Here is a 19,271-nt window from a genome sequence, read left to right on the forward strand (position 1 = left end):
TTATTATTCCTGATCGGTGAGTGGAACATCGTCTTTTTCACGCCCACTTCAAACCAGCGAGGAAACAAAACAGCAGACAAAAATCTGTCTGGCTAAGTGACCGGAACTTGTGATTTTGACGGATATTTACAGGTTCATTCGCACCTGCAGGACCCATCACTGATGCTGATTGAGAAAATACCTTCTCAGGGCCAAGTTTTAAGAAAGAAATACAGTACTTTAAGTTCGTTTCTCACTGCCTGCTGCTTTGTTCACAGCCGGGCCTTCCTATGGCTGCGTGCATGTGCAGTAAACAGAGCCTATCTTGCAGGAACATCAGCTCTAACAGAACGATTTTGTGAATTCATGTGCATCCCGGTAAATATCACTGCTCGCTGTGTGTTTGTGCATTGTCACACTGACATGCATTGTCAGCAGCTGCCTTGCGTACATGCTTACCATATAGGAATGGCAACCACAACATGCGACATGCCCCTTTGACTGTGCTTTACACCCCTAGTTGATAAAAATAACTGCCTTCATGTCAGAAGTCTGCCCACACTTCCTCAAACCACTATTTTCCAGTGGAGAAGCAAACGCGCATCAGCAGTCTATTTGGCTTTCCTTTGGTGTCAACACAACATGCTGCTACCGTGTTAGATAAATGGACGGAGTTGTGTGGCAGCCTGCAGATTTGGCAGAGAATATCTTATGGCTTTAAATAAAAAAAAATAAAAGAAGAAATATAGGCTGCATTTACAGCTGCTGTGAGTCTACAGAGGCCGGGAAAAAGAGGGAAAATATGGCCCTGGGGGGAGGAAAGTGAGCGATATACTGCAGCTCCCTGGAGCCTGCTGTTAGAGCCACAACCTTTACACCGCCCTCCCCTGGGACTGGTCAGGCGCTGCTTGGCATCAATATTTAACACACTACACCCTGACCGGACTTATGGCTGCATCAGAGGCAGACACACATGCACAAACAGACACACAGGCCATGAACACACTTGAAAAAACACATTTTAAAAGGTTTGCACATTCGGCTGCACTGCACATGCACATGCACATACTGGTGCTGAAAGGTCACGGTGAGACACCCCATTAGTCCTTTAGAACCAAGTTAACTCAGACCTTAGTACAGCAGTGTATCAGCCAACTCACTCTCAGCGTTTGGCTCTTTAAAAACATTTAGAACTCATTTTCAACTAATTTCAGCAGGAATATTTGTACGTTTTATTAGTTAGAGGGACTGTTTACCACAAAACGATGATTAATCTGCTGTCCTGAGTCAAAACCATAATGACATGACCCTTACTGTGAATGACCCCGACAGCAAACACCGCTGATGTTCGTTCTAACTCAAATTCTTTTGCTAATTAAACATTTACAAGTCATTAAAAGTTCAATCTTGACCTTGTAAAGAGCAGTTGAGGAGACTGAGTCTTGCCACAGGATCCATTTTCTGGTGCTTTCATTCATATTGCATGATGTTTTCAAGGTCCACAATAAACTTTGCACCTCATCTTCTACACCAACACAGACGAGGAATACTTCAAGTGCTCTGAAACTGGACAAACTCCATCTGCTGATGAAGATCACGTAATATGACCGAAAGCTCCAGAAGCTCCTAAATGGACCAAATTTTACGTGGTAGCTGAACTGTAAATGACGTGCAGAGCTCATCAGAGCTGAGGACAGCTAAGCGTGCTTTAAGAGAAGCCAATCCATTACTGCTGATGAGATTAATCAATCTACTACATGTTACTTAACAACAGCTTTAGTAATTGATTAATCATTAAGGTTATTTACTGAGCAAAAATCCCCAGTTTCACCTTCTCAAATCACTGAAGTCATCTGGATTACGTGCTTCAGAGCATCAACCTGCAAAGTTTTATCGTGCAGTTTTCACTATTTCACACAATCAATGGATTGACCAAAAGAGGTTCATCAATAATGAAAACGATCATCAGCTGCAGCCCTGTTCCCCTCTGGAGGATCAATAAAGGACTATTTTAATTTGCTATTCAGAAGGGAAACTTCAAACAGATGTATTTTTATCGCTAACTGACGCTATCACTGATGCTGCTGCTCACCAGCTGAAGTAAAAATAGTAAAGTCCTGTCACCCAGTTCTTCCTGACGCTAAATTTCTCCGACTCCCATCTCTGCTTTATATCTGCACTCAGCCGTGCAGCGCCTCTGCCCGTCCCATCAAAGCGACATCACGCTCAGCTGCACATTACCGTCCTGTTGGACTGTTTGCTCAGTCAAAGCAGGACTTTGAAGGCTTCCTTCTAAGTTAATGGCCCAGTTAAGGAAGCGGCGGCGGCTGTTTTTAGAAGCTGTCCAGAAAACGATGCTGACAGGAGCCTTGTTTTACCTCATTTCATCTCATTTGGAACTCATGTCCTCATTATGTCAGCGCTGCGATGGAGCTGTAAATAAAGGTGGAGGAACAGACAACAAGAGACAGAGGTATAAAGGAAGAGCAATAGAGACTGCGTGTCCCGTGGCCTTCACAATACAAAGGCTTCAATCAGGATATGAGCTCTAATTTGCCAGGACCCGTCTAGCTGGCGCAATCGCTCGCACTCCAAAATGCACACACACACACAAACACAAACACACTCCATCTATAAAAATACACTCACACAGATGCATGAACGCAGAGCCAAGAACACAAGCACCTCAGGGTGCTGCTGCATGTACATTTCTATCTATAAAAGTGAGGGTTTTGTTATGTTCCGCTGCCTCGTTCTCGTGCCACGGCTTCCTTGTTTTAAATCTCTCAGTGTGTTAGCGCGTGTGTCTTCTAGCCATTCTGATTTTCAGTGTTTTCATTGCCTCGCTAAGCTCCAGCAGATGTTTCTCTGCTTTTCTAAAGACCTTCTCTGCAGCCTGGGCGGAATATCAGAATACCTCTTCCTAATCCACTTTACCCACTAATCCCTGCTCCGTAGACCTGTTGGCTTGCTTTTTATACAACACTAGTTCTTTCTCTCTCTCTCCGCCATTCACCGGGGGTCTTAGTGAGATCACTATCGAGGAAACCGGCAGAATTAGTCTGCGTCAACGGACCAGGGGAGGGATCTCGCTGCTGCTTGATTTACTGATATTCAGAGGAAGTGGAATTGATCGGAAGCAGCGGGGCCCGGCCACTGTCTGCAGGGGCTTTGCGGGAGTGAGTTAAGGTTTCCATTCCACTGTTGGCCCGCCGAAGCGATGGGGACGGGATTTAGCTGCCTGACAAAAGCTTGAGAGGGATGTGATATGTCATCTGCTGCTGTGGGATACAAGTGGATATTCACAGACACAGCGTAAATAAAGGCAAAGGGAACAGCCAGTGCAGGAGACGCGGCACAGACAGCCCACATCCCACAACTCTGAATGAATGACTGGAGGGCGAGATTTGATTCAGGCGACTGGCAGCAGGACATCTGCAGGGGGAGAGGGACAGAATTAGGCTAACTGGTGCGTTTCAATACTTGTATTCTCAGAGTCCTTGTGCTCAAGGAGCCCTGGGGTCTGGGAAAGAAAGGCTGATTCAGTTGCTGGAGGTTGACGAATGGCCAGTCTAATTGGTCTGGTCAAGTGTCCTAACTGCTGCAGCCAGAGGAGCAGTTGGCTGGGTGAAGAACTCCACCCAGCGACACGAAGAACAACAAAATAAACGTTCAAAGACACAATCTGTGTTCGCTCAAATTTAACATGCATTTCCTGCAGTGCCTCGTTTAACCCATGCTGCAATGGAGTTTTCAGATTTGTTTGTCTGGTACCTGAACGCAGCTGCTGTTTGTCGTTATCACATGAAGCTTGCAGCAGGAAGAAGCAGCAGTATTGTGGTGCAGCTCACTGTTTGGGTGTCTAGAGTCAATGCTGCTTAACATGCATCTTCTAACTCATTCTTCATGTTCTCGTTTCGATTTCAGCTGACTGTAGAACTGGGCTGCAGATGAAACGACTCAAAGCCGCGGTCAGAATACCTCTCTGACCTTTCCGGGCTTGAATGGCAGCTGTGAAAGATGTCTGGTTCGACCACATCGTGCCTTAAAACTTCAGCTTTTGCCTTAATTAAACAGAGCGGGATATCAAAACAAACGCTCAGCCTGCAGAACTTGAGGGTTTGAATGTCAGCGTGTTCTGCATCTCAGACTAATCTGTACATTTTCTACTTGTACCATGCTATTTTCTCCCTTTGTCTCTTAGCAACGGGCACTTTGTCAGCCGAGTCAAAGCTTTCTGTCAGAGGTGTTACGACAAAGTGTGGGCAGCCAACATGTCTTCAACTCGGTGAGTTTGATCTCGGGGGCTTTAATCCTCATTAGAGATCGGAAAAACGGAGAAGCAACATTCATCATTCATTCCAACTCTGCTCCCAACTGACACTCAGTCCCTGAGATGATCACACAATGCAAGTCCAAGTCAAGTCTGCACAACATGAAACCACACTACAGGCAAATTTTATGATGGAAATGATCCCAATTATTACTTATTACAGAAGGAATGTGCCTTCCAGTTGTAGCTGGCAGGTTTGTCATCCAAAGGGCGACTGGCTTCCACCAAGAGTCCCCTCGAAGCTGACCATCTTTATCATCATCCACCAAGATCTCATCACACTGACCAAATAATACTACCAGCCGTCATCGGCTAAAGCTGTTTGTCCTCAGAAATTCATACATGCAGATAACTACACGATGGGACAACTTCAGATTGAAAAGTGGGGAAAAAAAAAAAAAAAAGAAGAAGAAGAGGCAGACGACCACAAGAGGGCAATTAAGCAAAGTACGTTTAGACAAAATCAACAAAAACTGTTCGACCATTCAGTTTTGTCTAAAGGGAAATTTTGATAATATGGTTTAGCCCAGCCAGCAAATGGCAAAATAAAGATGAAGTCTCTTTCTAGACATCCTGAAATACTCTAAAATCTGTCCACAACGATGTCCCAGAAATGCCATAATTAACATCATTAGCGCATGTTCACAAAGGCAAAGTGTACCTGTGAGGATTTCTAGACAGAACAGTTCGTGCAACGAGCCTCAAGTTCAAGATGGCGGACCTGAAATTACTAGCTGAAAATAAAATGAACAGAAGCAACTGACCTCTGAACACACATTAAAAAGAAAATCTACAATTTTCTTGTGGCTAGTTTTCTAAAAACAGCTAACCAATGGAAGTGCACCTTTTTCACACTTCAGTCTTTTCAGACATTTGAAGTTCACTCAGAATTTCATTTGACAGTTGGACAGAGACAGAGCTGGTGTGAGGGAGAGAGACGGGCATCTGACAGGTGGTGACAGACCAAGATCCCAGGGAGGGAGAGAGGGTGAGGAGGGGGAGAGGGCTGGAGGGATGACGAGGCTGAGAGACAGATGGAGACTCAGCTCTCGCTCGCTCTCCCCGGGGAGACAAACAGCCGATCTGAGATCTGAGCCGCGAAGAGAAAGAGATGGAAATATGAGAGAGAGGGAGAGGGGATGCCAAGAAATGCCAAGTGATTTTTTTCTTAACCTGAAGTTATTGAGGGAAATCCATTCTTCTTCTATTTTTATTTTTTTTGCTGGTCTTCAGATTGCACACTGGGTTCTACCGCCGGTCGTCACTTATGACTGCCGACCAGCTTTGTTGCAGCTGTCTTCAGAACAGATACAGAGGGGGACAGAAAGGTTTCGGCCTGTGAACTGAAAATGTCCTCTACCGCGAGTGAGGGCTGCGTTTCTTTGTGCTTTGATTGCTCATTAAAGTCAACAGTTTATTAGACATTTCACTCTCAGATGTGAGCATTTGTTTGCTATCTCCATTTCAAACTAATAAATATATATGAAATATCTTTAAATTTAAGCCCCACTTGGACCAATAACCCTTAAACATGATACACACTTTCATCCCTATAGAAAGAATTGTATTAACTTTGGTGATCCTCTAACTGTCTTAAATACACCTGCTAAACATCAGCATGTTAGCATGTTAGCATCCTGACGTAGCTCAAAGTCAGGCTGCAACTCCTTGTTCTCACTGTCAACTGATCTGTTAATTGTTTTCCTGATTAACCGATGAGTTGTTTGGTCTATATAATGTCGGTCAGTGTTTCCCAAAGTCTGAGGTGATGTCTGCAAATGTCCTGTTTCATCCACAGCGCGGAGATATTCAGTTTACCGTCATAGAGGATTAAAGAAACTAGAGAAAAAAAGAAGCTGGAATCAGAGAAGTCTGTCTCTTTTTCATTAATCAAACTGATTAATCTTGTAGTTGACGACTAATTGATTAATCGCTGGAGCTCTGGCTCAAAGCATCACTGTGCCGAAGTACAACCACACAGCTGCTAACACGGCTGCAGACTTTTACTTTAGTCCAGTTTCCATCCAAACGCATCTGAAATTTGAACTACATTGGAAGAAAATGGCAAAAGAAAATGCTAATTAATGTACGTGTCCATCAGCATCTGCTGTGCAATCATTAGGAGGTCTGAACATGAGATTAACAGCTGGTGGCCCTAATTCTCCAATCGGGTGCCATTAAAGCTCAAATGGAGGAAAACCTCTGAACCGTGGAAATATTTCTCTTTGTTTCATGCATTCATTCGAGGAACGTCAGAGTTTCCTCATCTTTGCCCAGCGGTCTGATGTTTGCTGCCATCTTTCGCTTGTGTGGCGTTTAACCACGTGTTTCATCTGCGTCATGATTCATTCGCCATTCCACTTTGTGAATTGAATTTTTTTTTTAATATCAGTTGAAAACACAAATGAAAGAAGGTGGAAAAACATTTTTAGTTTTGTTTGGCTGTTGGTCAGTCGAAGTAAGTCCCTTTATTTAACACCTGAAAACAGGTGAAGACTCAGGATTTACCCAAGAACTAGAAGCAAAGTGAGAAAACATGAAGCGATAGAAAGGGCAAAGAAAGAAAAGAAAAAGAACATGAGAGCAAGAGAGAAAGAAAGGAAGGAAAAACAAAGCAAAGACAAAGGGAAGAGCAGAGCACAGGCTTCCACTGAATGGTAATTAAAGGGGAAAATGTCATTAATTAGCAAACAGGCCAGCTGTGGCGCTCTTTAAAGCTCTGCTTCCTAACATTAAATATAGATTACAGGACATGCAGAACACACACACACACACATGTAGAGACAAAATAACAGTGATGCACAGATCTAATTAGTGGGATTGATTTTCTCTAACCCCAGTGGAGAGACAGCAATAGGAGAGCGAGATCCTCTAAATGCCACTCCTCTGCAGGAATCCTCTCGCTCTCAGGGTACGAAATGAAAGACAAACTGACAGAAAGAGAAAGGACTGGGCAGAGTGGTGGGAGAGGAAAAAGGGGAAGATGGGCAGGCAGCTGTCGGCAGAAAGAAAAAGCAAGAGGGAAATAAATACAACCGAGAGGGGCGAAGGTTGGGGGGGGCGCAGGAGCAAGATGGAGGAGGGGCGGCGTTTACAGGGTCTTTAAATTACGTGGAAACCGGTCGGTGCTCGCGACTCGTAAAAGAAAGAAAAAGCAGAAGTGCAAAGGAAAGTGATCTGCGGTGTCTGGCAACAGCACGTGGGAGGCATCTCTCACCCCCCACCGCTACCACCGAGCCCCTTTACCCCCCCGCTGGGCTCACAGAGTCGACGTCATCGCTCTGAGCTCAGCCTCTTTACGTTACGTGAGCCGTCCTCATGTCGCGCACACCGTGCTTATCAGCGTGAGCCGGACGTGGAAACACGTCTCGTTCTCGCAATGTGAAATGACATTTACGTTATTTCATCTGATGCACATGTTTGGAAATGAAGGCAAGCACGAGCACGAGGGATACATCTAATCATATGTTCAGAGGCAGCAACTTTGACCTGGTACGCTTGCCGTAGGTTTGTACGCGCAAAGTTTGAAAACTTTGACAATTTCAATGAGCTTTAAAATAAAATTTTACTTGAATCTCGCTTGAAAACAAGAAGTTTTTTTAGATTTCATGTTCTTTAGAATCCCGCTGTTCCTGCTTAAAGTGCTCACGAAAAACGACAAATAATCCTTAATTAAAGCTCGACTTAAAACCTGGAAAATGGAAATTTGGAGCAATGTCGCCAGCATGTGAACAGTCCACAAAATGCCTCCGAAGAGCTGAAGAAAAGAGGAAACTTTGACTTTAAGGCTGCAACGAGACATAAGAAATAAGGCACGGATTCAAGAAAGCAAAGACAGCGGGACCTTTCTGGATCCGTGCCTGACCTGAACAAGGACTGATCTGAAATCTTTTCAGTAAATCATCTGCACAAACTCCGAGTCGTCCCAGGCCTCTCCTTTCTCAGCTGGTTAAACTACAACTGCTTTCTGACAATACAACAAATGAGACGCTACACCCGCCCCCCCGCCCCCGCCCAGCAGCACAGCAACCTAGTGAAAACAGCCTGCTATTTACATGAGCATTAATAGTATTCCCACTGCTCTCGTACAGTTGAAGGGCGTTTGTTTGAGGTGTTATTAGTGAGGGCTTTGCTGGTTCTGCTTAGATGCTTGTTAAATAAACCCAATCTCTGTGCTAACTGCTGTGATACTGTGAACGGTCAAACAAATACACGCTGTGCCCACTCTTTGCACTGCGCGCTCCAAACCGGGCTTGCTTTACATGCCAGAGATGTACGTGTGTGTACGTGTGTGTGCGTGCATCATCAGCTGTGCACTGTGTCTGTTCAGGGGCCCTTGGATGACACCACAAAGCGTCCCCTCGGATATCCATCAGTCATCACATGAGGAGTGACGTGAAGCTCGAAGACGACAAAAACACACACAGGAGCGGGGACGCTGTGAGACACACATGCTAACTGTCATAAACGCACACACACACATTTTTAGGTTATACCCACGCAGGTTCAACAATGAGCCCTGCTTCTTACAAGCTTGGATTGTCCCTGCATGTGTTAGCTTGGCATGTCTTATATTATCATTTTCAGGTCAAATGCCATCATGTGGCATGAAAGTGGTACCACACGCTCCAAATCTGTTATTGTTTTTGTTTTGTTGTTTGTTTTTATGGGATTTTTCTTTATTGAGCTGTATGTTTTAATGCTATCAAAGCGCAGCGTCTGCAGCCACGTTAGCAGCTCTATGAAGCCTAGCACGGCATGCTAACATGCACATGCTATGTTTAGCATGTACAGTGTTTAGCATGTTCACTGTCTTAGTTTAGCTTAGCATGCTACCATTTGCTTATTAACATTATTTAACACACATTTAACACATTAGGCTTTCCAAATCCTTCTCTGGGGATCATAAAAGGCTGTCCCAAAGTTCACTATCCATCCAGTAGTTGTTGAGATTTTTCAGTCTGGACCAAAGCCCTGTGTCTTTTTACCTAATAACATCCTACTTTCACAAATCTGCTGCAAAATCTGCTCATTTTTATGTAAGATTCTGTAATACAAGGAGTCATTTTTAACTTAACACTGGCTAAACGCTGGACACTGCCATCAGCAGACGCTCCTCTGATATCATCATTATTACACTGCAGTGTTTTCAGGTTAAAATAAAGATGCAAAAAAGTTGCGTGGTTGCAAAGACACACATACAGCAGCTCCGTCTGAAACCAGACAGACACACACTGCGGGCATTTAAGGTCAAGCATAAAATAAGTTTTGCTATGCACCGTAGGACATAAACAAAGAATAAAGACGAATCCCCCGTAGACGGCGGTCTGAATAAAACTATTCCTCCCTCAGCCAAAGTGTGTGTTGGTTCCCAGAGACGTTTATTGATATTTCCTGGGTACATGCTATTTTTTTCTTTATTACTCTACTTGAGCCGGGTGATTGTATGCAAGTGTTTCTGTATTTGTGAGAGTGTGAGAGAGTGTTGGTGGTAGCGCTGTAGCTCCCAGGCTAACAGAGTCTGGTGCACTGTGGGAAAACAGGAGGCTTTTGTCTTCTTTCATGGTTTACAGCACTCTTTCGCTGCTCTATCGATCCTTCCCTCCATCTCTCCCACACACTTGGCCCCTTCCCCACACCACCACAGCGATGTGTGTGCGAGTGTGTGGGAGAGATACAACTCGGTTTGTCCACCTCTTGCATGTTTTCTGCCATTTACTGAGCAGAAATAGTTTCCCACAGAAGAAGAAAGTGCTCAGCAGTGTGCAGGCTTAAACTAAAACTGAGAATCTGCTCATTTATGTTTCATCTCACGGTCAGCATTCATGACAGTTGTACCGTTTATACAGGCAGGGTTTGGCCTGATGGTGGTGCGAGGGCAATGATCAGGGTCACCAAAATCACCATGCTTCCAGCTTGTGAGAGAGTAAACATGCACAGCAACTATCACGCCAACCCATCCATCGTTTCTGGTAAACTGTGGTGAGAGACAAACAATAGAACGAACAGAAACACAGAGGAGAGAGCGTCACGTCCTTGGCAAATGACTGCAAACACTCAAGGTTATGAAACAGACGACAACAACAACTGGAGATCTACAGTGAACGTAAGGAGAGAGGCTTAAAATACTCTGCAAACTGCAAACAAAACACCAGGTGGATCTTTTTTAGCTAAAGCCGACAAGTTTGTTCGCTCTGGAAAGTTTCACTTGCTTCTCTCCATTAAGCAGCACCTGGAGGCGCGAGATCTCTGCAGCATTATGAGGTCAATTTCTGCATCTGCACTGAGTAAATCCGCCCCACAAGACGAAGCGCACAAAGTCAATCAATCGCACCGAGGTATGTTTGTATAAAGGGGAAATGCAAATATAAAAAGCGTAAATGAAACCAGCGTAAAAACAATGCCTGTGCATGCTCCAGATGTTTCTGCATCTGTCTTATCCTACTGTGACAAGAGGACACTGTACAGTGCGTGCTAAAAAAATAAATAATGAAAATCAATGTCTTGTTTGTACACGATGTCCATCCTGTGTTTCTGCTCCGTCTTGCAGTTAACACTCAGCTCCAGTGGTTTCTGTGAGCAGCAGACAGACAAAAATCGTCTGTCAGTGAGCGTTTTTATTCAGAGCGCATTTCCACACCTGTGTTTACCTGACAGGAAACAGACAGAGACCCGTTCCCTGTGTCATCTGTGACGTGCTGTCCAAGCTAAGTTACAGCTGCTCCTCCAGAACCTCAGGTTCTTTTATTCTGAAGGTCTTTGGAAGATGTTGGCTACGTCTGAAACATGTCTGAGAAGGGTTTTGATTACGCTGTGTCTCACCTTGTTGAACGACAAAGGCTACGTTAAGCCCAAAAACTGGGCGACACAGGTGTTTTAGGAGAGGTCTAATTGATGTTTTACACAGCGTCCAGACTCTTTTGCAATCAGGTTGTAAGAAACCTAAATATTCAGTGAAAACACACCAGTTTCACTGTTGGATAAATTATAAATAAGCATCTTAATTCCACACTGTAAAGTTTCGTGAATAGTCCCTCTCAAATGACAGTAATCAAAAGCAAAGTATAACATTTGGAAATTTAGACATTCAGTACTTGGCAGTGTGTTTTCATAGCTAATTAGGAAGATATATAATTAGTTTCACACACCTCCTTTTCACATTGGTTTCATGGAAAAACTTTATTATGGAGACATCCTCTTGGCCCCTAACCATGAAACATTTCAATAAAAAAACAAACTTATCTCAAACTCGCCAACTTTATCTGCAAACAGAGCAAATTGAAACAGAAGTCATAATTAGAAATAGAAATTACCATGAAAAACGGATGAAGTTTGCAAAATGTTTGCAGTATTAATTCCGGTTCAAACGAGGTGAAGCGGAGGAGCCGAGTTAAGCAAATGAAGCAGCACACTCTCTCCTCTTCAGTCTCCTGCACGCACATGCGTGCACACAAACAGGCCAAAACCTGATCACACCTGATGTAGGAATTGACGTTTTCCCTGACACCCTTTCTCTAATCCGCCTGATTTGATAAGGAATCTCATTCCCCCTTGCGAGGCTGTGCTGAGGGACCATCCGACAGATCTGACTCCACTTCATACTGCCCTGTCAATGCTATCTCCTATTGCTCATGGCAACCGGGGAGGAAATAAAGCCTGGGCACCGGGGGGGAGGGGGCAGTGCCGCGGTAACCGCCGCGGCTGCAACGCTGGCCCCTCTGGGACCCTCTCTGGGAAGGGGCCTGTGAGACCGGAGCCGATCGATTCTTATCGACGAAGGCGGTAATTACATTTCATTAGCTTTCAGCGCTAATCCACATGGCCCTGCTGGGGATACGAAGCGAGAGACAAAGAGAATGAGAAAAAGAAAAGAATAATGGAAGGTAAAGAAGTAACAGGGAGAGAAAATACCATAAAGCTTAATCTCTGGTTGTTTGCTTCAAAGCGATCTTCATGTAATTAAGGACGATAGCTGAGAGACGTTACTGCTTTTGGTTGATATTTAGGCCCTGAGGTACACCAGCTTCCCATGAACGCATGCTCAGCCACCCGAACAGGCATCTGTGAGAAGTCACCACCATGAGGTCCAGGAGATCAGCTCCTGATGACCCATGTGCACTTCCCCTCCAACATACGCATCGCTTTGAGTCAAGGAGTGAGGCGAAATTTAGGACGGCGGTGCAGTCCAAGGTCGACTCGTTTTCTGGGCTATGGTTCATTCCCTGAACTGTGTCAGAAGAATCAGGTCGTCGACATAGATGTGCACCCTCGTCCCCTGGTGTTTCAGCACCATCGCTGAGCTATGAATGGATGGCGGCCAATTGTATGCCTGGAAAGCATAATGGAGGAATTCCCTACAGGGGCGAAAACAACACAGGAGAGGAAAGGTCTCTCAGGGTATCCTGGTAGGCCAGGGGTCTGATTCTGACCGAGAACCTATTCCATGTCATTCCCCACATTTCCTGAGTCTCTACTGTTCTGTCTAATAAAGGCAAAATGCCCAAAAATATAATAAGAAAAATATAAATAAGCGTCTTTCATTGTTATAATGGTGAACCAAATTGCCGCCTAAAACAACCTCAACAGCTCGTTCGATCAAACTCCAACCAAACAAGAAGGTGCTGGGACAAAACAAAAAGGCTAATAAAATCAAATTCATAAAATAGAAATGGGAAACAAAACAAATGCTGTTTTAAGGCACATTACACTAGAAGTTCTTTACTAGGTGCACACTCCTAAAATCTGGCCGGTACATGCTGAAAACACGGAGCGAGACGTGCGCTCGGTCTGACAAACAAACATTTAAGAGTCTGTTAAGTTGATGTGGACAGAAACCAAACTTGAATATCTATTTTTTTTATGATCTGTTCTCAACGTTCGGTGGTCATGATGTCTTCTGTCTACACCATCTGCATTGGCGCTCCCTGCTGGCTTTATAAAACATTAGACGGTTAATGGTTCTCGGCCAATGGGACCGCAGGAAACCGTTTGACTCAACCGCACTTAACCCTTGGACCAAAGATTCAACCATACTGAATTAAACACTAATTCATCCTATTTTTCTGTCTCCTTTCCAGACTCCCTCCTCCTCTTTTCTCTTATCCTCTCCTCTCCACTTTTCCTCAACCCCTGAGGAGCATGTCAAAATGTTAATTTCCCTTAAATTACTTGCCATTACAGCGCAGATATGGGCAGCGGGGAAGAAAAAGAGTTATTTCTCTGTAAAGGTGAAGTAGTGAAAGAGCTGTAAGTGAGGTTTTTTTTTTTTCCCCCTCCAGTCTCCTACTAGATAAAGCTTGTTTTCTCTCCGGCTTTCGTTTGTTAAGAATTTGACATCCTTTCACTCATTAGCAGAAAGCTAGGTAAGAAGTTCAAGAGCATCGACGAGCCGTTAATTAACATGCCTGCCCATTCACCACGAGCCGGAGTAATAAACTCATTCATCACATGAACAAAGACTTTGTGATTTTTCAGTCGTCACAGCCATGACAAGCGCTCAAGGTTGTGGCTTTTTTTTTTTTTTTTTTTAAGCTCAGTTTTAAAGCAGGTAGTTTTGGATATTTTCTGTTGGGTCAAAGTTGAACTGCTCAGCTTGTTGACACTTGAACGCATCTGAATTCAAGATATAACGCTGAAAAGAATAATCTCCCTAAAACTGTCAACAGTGTATTCTGAGTTCCTGGGTCATTTTTTGTCATTTAGGGGTGAACATCGTAAATAACACGCTATGTGAAATCAAGTTAATTCCAGAACAGGTAGAGAAAACTAAAGAGAAAAGGATAATACTGATTTCTCCACTGAGAGTAGCATCAACGCAGCATCATGTAATACCTCCAACCTTGAAATCTGGAAGCCTTGTACTTAGTGTGTCTCTACCAACACGCACAGTAGAACCAGCAGCTGAAGCTAAGCTGAGATTTGTTCACCAGGTGTTGCCAAACTGCATCATGGGAAATGTAGGCCAGAAGAGCAAATGAGCCACTAAATATCTGACACGAGCATGGCAGCAGAAAATGTGAAATGTCAGAACTGCTGACTGTCCAGCATGAGGCTTGTTGAAAACACTGATGTCTGCTCAGAAACACCCTGTACAACAGCTGAAAGAAACACAGCAGGAACGTAGGAAACTACAAGTCCTACGTTCAGGGACAACAGGTGCTACGTGTCTCAGGTGGTGAGAGGTTCATAGTTTCTTGAACTAATACAACATATGTTAAAGTAATAATCCATCATATTGAGTCAACTCTGCACAGCTCTGCAAATATCATCATCAAATCTCTAAAATCTCCATCCATCATCAAGATATTAGTGGCCAAAGTATTCTTCAAACAAACTGATACCAAGTGGAAAAATCCCAGAAATCCTCCCATTTGAGGGGTTAAAACCACCAAAGACAGAGAAACATATAGATTAACTGGGGTAAAGAGGATAATTCAACGTGTAAACTGCAAAACAAGTTCATGTATGAATGTGGGAGAGGAGGAGCAGCACGCAGGAGGCCGGGGGAGAATCCGGTGAAATAAAGGAGAACCGGTCCAGCGCTCCCACGGTCCACCACGCTGCCGCTGTGTGACAGCGCCTGACTGACGAGTGATAAGAATTACTCACCTCTGTGACTGAACGTGCGTCACTGTCTGGCTGCGCTGCGTATCTATTTGTGTGTACAGTACGTGTGTGTGTGCTTCACCTGCCAGCTCACCTAAACTGCATTTAATGTGAGACGCGGCTCAGGCGGGATCCCGGGTGGGAGGCGCCTGCTGAAGCGTTTGGTGGAAAGTGGGGGGGGACTCGGCGCCGGTGGCTGCGGGGGAGATTGACAGATCTGCCGTGGGCGGCGGCTCGCGTGTCGGAAAGGGACCTGCCGTCCAATCACCTTCAAGAGACAGGAGTGTGGGAGGATAATTACAAGTATTCCTGTCAGAGGCGTCACGTTTCCATTGATGCATTGGAGTGAGACCAGCAGCGATATAAGGAGGCGAGTGGGCGAGACAAAGACAGGAGAGACATGATAAGTTGGATTGCAAAGAGCAATTAATTAAAGTCTGTTTTTGTCCTTTTATGTCCTCGTGCTGTTTGCTGAATGTTTACAGCTTTATATGCTAACAGAAGAAGAATAACACGTCTTTTTCTTATTAATTTCCAACATGTGATCGGTGTAGAGGATGAGAAACATCATAAAAAACTTAAATTGGCGCTTTGATATCAAACAAAAGCAACAGGAAAAAGGAAAATAAGTTTTCCGTTGGTGCTTTTGTGTCTACGAACAAAGCGTGTCAAAGATACAAAAGCCCCACATGCAAACCAGCCGCAGAGAGAGGCTTCTACATGCATCTGTGTATTAATGGAGTTCAACACTCAGGCTTTTGCATGTGAGTGCTGGCACTCGTGTGCGTGGGCGCTGATGGTTTAGCATGGAAGGGCCCTGAAATAGCCACGCTAAGCTAACAGAGTCACTCTCCCACACAGCCGAACCACTAGACTCCATCAGCGTTACTACTTCTCATTATTAGACTAACACACGCCATTACAGGACGGACGGTTTTTATTCCAGTCGAGAGTTTGAAAAAGGCACCGAGCGTCAGCTTTGGCATAAGAGATGTGTTACTAGGAGCAGGAAGACCTCCCATTGGCAAGCTTCACCCTCCTAAAAACTCCTTCAACCGCCAAGAACATCAACATCAACCTAAAACTAAGCCTAACTTTAATTCTGACCGCCTCTAAATCGAATCTAAATGTTCTTTAACACTCAGGGGAAACAAAGCGAAGACCAGTAAAGTTCAGTTTGGGTGGCTGCAGCTCGTGTTGCAGTCCTCCAGCGTGGTTTAAAACAATCTGTATCTTCTAACTGGCCCTAGTGTGGCTGTTCATTTCCGTCTGACGAGCTGCCAGCTTGCCGGAGCCCCTGAGGCCCGGCCCCTAATGTCAAAGCATCGATAAAAGGACTGTCACACAGTGCGGTCGGATAGTTCACTTGCCACTTCCTTAAATAAATACTGCGATGATTCATCCAAGCAGATACGCAGGGCTGCTTTAGCATAAAGAAGTCTGCAGGCTGGGCAGAGCTGGCAGGGTGGTCATTTTGGTTAAAGGAAAATTATGTTTTCTAACAACTTTGCTTTCATTTAGCTAATTACAGCCATTATTTCTGTCGGTTACAACAGCATTTAATCAGCATCATTGCCGAGAGCCGGGGATGCAGCGACCTGCCTGGTGCTGCACATCCTGTCCGATCTCCACGGCCTCGTTAGGACTGGAATGATTACTTTTTTATTACAACGTTTTTCCTGAAATCACCATTTAGCACCAGATCAAAGTCCAAATGTTGAGTGAAGCGGACTCCGTACATCATCTGTAATTATCTGTAGATATTACCTGCTTCCACCAACCTCCTTAGAATAAAAGCTCGCTCGCACTAAATTCAAATTAAATCCACAAACTGAAGCAGTGAGGATTTGCTCGGCAAACTGAGGTCAAGATGCTTCCGGGCACGCTGGAAATAAAGATGATGATCGCAAAAAGTGCTAAATCGAGCATTAACATTCAATCCCGTCCATCAGGTTTCGACAGCTAAGGGTCCAGCTCACCTCACATTTAGCAGTTTTCCTTCGTTTCTTTGCCTCTTCTGCTCAAACTGCAGCATAAATTACTGGAGCAAACTGTCTCTGATGGAGACAGGTAGAAGAAAACACTGAAACACTGAACTGGGGGTTACCTCATGACGCGATTACCTGTTTACCTGTCGTTCAGGGTGTTTTCCTCTATGTGAGCTAGCTGTTATATTTAAATTCAGCATTAACTTCCTGGGTCTGTCAGCGCATGTTGCTGCGGTTCACGTCTGTGCTGTCGGCCATGGAACTCGTTCACAACCAGAACAAAGGCCAAAACACTTCAGCAGGCAAATCGAGTCAGACAAAGCTTCACATTGTATCTGAATGCAGTTTAATAGTGATCACAATAACAACAGAACGGCCGGTCCGGGCTGCTATACTGCTGCTGTCAGCAGTATCACAGACAGCCTGCTGCAGCACTGCGTACCACACACGCTTTTTGATAAGCCGAGGTGCAGGCCGCCGCTCGATACAGCTTTATTCTGTCATGGCTAATGATAGCAAGAGCTGTGAATGGGAACAACACTGAGCCACGGTGTCGTCTGAGGCTGATGATGAATTTTAGATAAAGCTCACACATCAATATAAACACCACTGGATGGCCTGATTTCACACAGACAGGCACACACAGAATGAAAAACACTCCAGACATAGTCTTACAAAATATTAAATTGCTCTCAGCTTTGCTCTCTATTTTTCTGTTTTCGTAGCATTCAAACACTCTGACTTTTATCCCACACGTCTTTATTCCCCGGCTCTGTGAATGAGATGCTGCTCCATTTTACAGGCTGGATGTCTCAGACCAGCCGGGGTCCGTCTGTCTGGGTTTCCTCCAGGTGAGGTGAAGCAGTGACTCTAAATGTAGTGAAGGTGTGAACGTGAGCGTGAATGGCTGCTGGATGGATGGATTAATTCTCTAGTGAAATCTATGTTTCTACATAATTATTTCAATTTGTGCAACAATATAATCATGCCATGTACAGTAACTGAAGTTAAGCTTCTGTTAAAAACACTCAACACTTCCTGCATGTTTCACAATAAAAGCCTTCCAGACAATTGAAAGAATTACAGCTGAGCAGGAAGCTTTACAACCTTGCCAACAGTCACCATAACAGACCATGAAATGCAGTTAAAAGCCTCAAATAAGATGTTAAGTCGACAATTGAGATTTTATTATTCGAGTACAAAAATAAAAGCCTGGTTCTATCTTCAACTGGGGTAAATAGAGGTCTGTAAACGGAATGACAACAATATTGATGATTTGGTCATTTAAGTTATTTATCAATGAAAATGTCCCTGGTTCCAGCCTCTTAAATCTCTATTTTCTAAATAGAAAATTAGATTTATTTATTAGTTGCAGCCCTAAAAATGAGTCCAGCATTTGCTAACAGGCAGCGAAATAAGACTGGAGGATTATGTGTTTTATGGAAGAAGGTAAAGTAAAATGAGCCTGAACATCGTTTATGCAGGCTGATGATGGGATTGACCCCTGTGAAGAGACTCGGTGAACGAATTATGAGCTGCAGCTTTTCATTAAGATGACAGCGAAGAAGACAACGATGAAGGTGGAGGGAGTCTGAGCGGACAGGGGGGCCTGTGAAACTGCGCCGAGGCCCCGTCTCCACAATCATCTCCAATATTTTCTCGGCCGCGAGCTACATTTCGACTCTCCGGGACACACAAGCCGAGGCTGAAATTCCACTCCGGCCTTATCGATAGGTAGCCATCTAATCAGCAGCCGGTTCAATTTGGCCCAATACACCTCTGGCCAGTCACCGCGGCAAACAGCTTAGCACTGAGCATTGAGCCGCAAAAATGGCCCACACCCATCGCCTCGCAATGAGAAGAGCCAGACGCCGGCCGGAGCATACAGTGATAGCACATGCCTCAACTGTATGTCTGCTCAAATGTATCAAGAATCACTGCACGGATGGATATGACTCCCCTTGTATTCGTTGACTCTGGGCAATATCACAGCTAAGTGGTGCAGCGGGGTGGTGGGTGATCGGAGGGGGGTTGGAGGTGGAGGGGTGGAGGATATCTAAGACGAATTAGAGAGACATGATGAATGACGCAATATTTTCATGCCAGAGGGAAACTATTGCACTTCAAATTAGAGAGGGTGACAGAGAAGGAAGGAGGCAGAGGAGGAATGAAATAAATCCGCGGGAATAAAGGGCTAATGAGAGGGGGAGAGCATTTTATCGCTGGTGGGAGCAAGAAGGGGGACCGGGTGGAGGAAGGTAATATTCAGTTTGTCAATATCTCCTTCTTTCGGCTGATCTCTCTGGTAAACCGGCCCCGCCCAATCAGGATTTGGCATCTGTCTTTGTTGCCCTTCCTGATACAAA

The sequence above is a fragment of the Chaetodon auriga genome, chromosome 22 (assembly GCF_051107435.1).
Source record: "Chaetodon auriga isolate fChaAug3 chromosome 22, fChaAug3.hap1, whole genome shotgun sequence".
Lineage (NCBI taxonomy): Eukaryota > Metazoa > Chordata > Actinopteri > Chaetodontiformes > Chaetodontidae > Chaetodon > Chaetodon auriga.